The following is a 2,425-nucleotide window of genomic DNA, read 5'->3' as shown; positions in this document are numbered from 1 at the left end:
GTCTATAGTACAATGTCTTGACAATGTGTGATGACAGTTTCACACAATTGGCAAAATATTAAAATGACAGGTTTGACACAAATGTGCTGAATGTTCACTTTCCTAGAACTAGGTTCAATTGGATGAATGATTAAAATGTCAGAGTGCAGGTATTTGGGGAACTGATGATTTTTACTTGACATTTGACCCTTTTATAAGTTTATGCATTGAGTAATTTTCAAGGTATTGAGAAAAAGTATAATTTCAGTATTAAATGCGAAAATAGCATTATCTAAACCTGGCATTTGACCTTTGACCTCACAGTTCCATAGAGAATCACTGTTAGGTTGAACATGCATAAATATGTAAGTTTCATGATGATACCTTGAGTTACTTTCGAGATATGGAGGAAAAAGTGCAATTTAGCACTTTCACTTGACCTTTACCTTTTGACCTTTGACCTTTTGGCAAGAAACTTCCCCAAAAATATATATTGGGTAATACATGCCATACATCAAGTTAAAGAAAAAAAAAATTCAGGCATATTGCATTTTAAGGAAAGTAGTGATATTTTGAGGAGTTGATCTTGACCTTTGACCCCCTGACCTTTGACCCATGACCCCCAACTTCCCTAGATAATCACTGCCCATCGGTACAAGCATATACAGTCGAAACTCGATATAACGAGATGGTCGGGACCGAGTCATTTTCCTCGTTATAGCCGATATCTCGTTATATCAGTAGGCATAAAAGAAGGCATAAAATAAAGACACTAATTTGCACATGTGGGACTACCCATCATATTTCAATCAATACTGATAACTTGATATTGTGTGTGAGGGAATTACTCACCTTTATGGGTAAGAAGATGTTTTTTGCCAAGGAAATCCAATATCAAGAATGTGTTTCTTATTAATTGTAGATGTTTAAATTTGTAAATTCATATAGCTTGCGATTGTATCAATACAAGATCGTCTGTGCCAGACTGTGGATTGGTATGTGGTTATCGTATGGGTGTAGGTGCGTGGAAAGCTTGAATATGGTCTGCACAATGCTGTGTGTGTATGTACATTCTGTATGTACATTATGACTGCGTGTGTGTGAAGACGGGGAATTCCCTAAGTAGAAGGCCAATCACAGCATCAGATTGCCTCACACCTGCTAAACGTCATGATGATGTCATGTATACATATGGCCGTCCCACTACATTTTCTGCATGTATCAGTGTGCGTGCACACACACACTTCACACGTACAACATGCAGTGCTAGCTGGAGTGCTTAATGATTATGTGTGTACAAGACAGTTTTTGGCGCATCAAGCTTTACAATCTCGGAAGATGATAGCACAGTAAAGCTTTACCGAAGGCATTTTGCTTTACCTCGCTATAGCAGGTTTGATTTACTATGTTTTTCTTTGTTTGGAAGTCACAAAATTTATCTCGTTATAGCAGTTATTTCGTTATAGCCGATCTCGCTATAAGAGTAGCATTTTACATAGACTTGTGTGGAAGGAAATTTGGGACCGAGAAAATCTCCTCGTTATAACCGATATCTCGTTATAGCAGTGTTCGTTATACCGAGTTTCCCCTGTATACTAAGTTCCATGAAGATACCTTGAACCATTTGCGAGATATGGAGAAAAACATGAAATTTCATTTTTTTCCACAAAATAACCTGTGACCTTTGACCTTTGACCCTGTGAACCTAAAATCCACACAAAGTATTATCCCCCAAGGATATACCCTCATACCAAGTTTGATGTAAAACCACCACATGGTTCTTGAGATATCGACAAAAACAAAACGGGACGGACGGACGTACGGACGGACGTACGGACGTACGGACGGACAGACGGACGGACGGACGGACGACCCGAAAACATAATGCCTCCGGCCACTTCGTTGCGGAGGCATAAAAATCTGTCAGCACATTCATCATAGCATGTGCTAATAAAATCAAGTCAGTTTGTATGAGAATGTTTGAAAAGATATCTTATACTGGTACATAAAATGTGCAAAAAGTGCTCTCCAGAAAACACAATGCAATCGTACATGAAACAATCTCCACAGTCGAGCATGACAGATGTGATTGTGCTAGTAACAGCTTACAGAGAAATGTTGCAGTAATATGACAACCTTCCCCTCCCCTCCCCCCCCCCCCTTCATGCTATGCTCTGCCTGACACTTGACGACAACCCACAATAAAACAAGGCACATAAAGTCTGAACATTCTAGCTGCAAAAATCGTTAAAGGTGTCAAGTCGCCTCTACCTACACTTGTACTTCATATAGCTTCAGTAATGTGAAAACTTTTTATGCAAGAGCAAAGAAAGAATTCACCAGATTGTATATCAGAATTCAAATATAAAAATTAAAAATAACAGTCAGCATAAGAAAGAACCGAGCAAAAAAATATGTAGTAAAAGATCCATGATTTTTGGCACTT

This window comes from Diadema antillarum, unplaced genomic scaffold (assembly GCF_040938485.1).
Source record: "Diadema antillarum isolate AM-2024a unplaced genomic scaffold, OU_Dant_1.0 seq00000238_RagTag, whole genome shotgun sequence".
NCBI lineage: Eukaryota > Metazoa > Echinodermata > Echinoidea > Diadematoida > Diadematidae > Diadema > Diadema antillarum.
The sequence above is the reverse complement of the archived record's forward strand: the minus strand, read 5'-3'. Positions refer to the sequence as shown.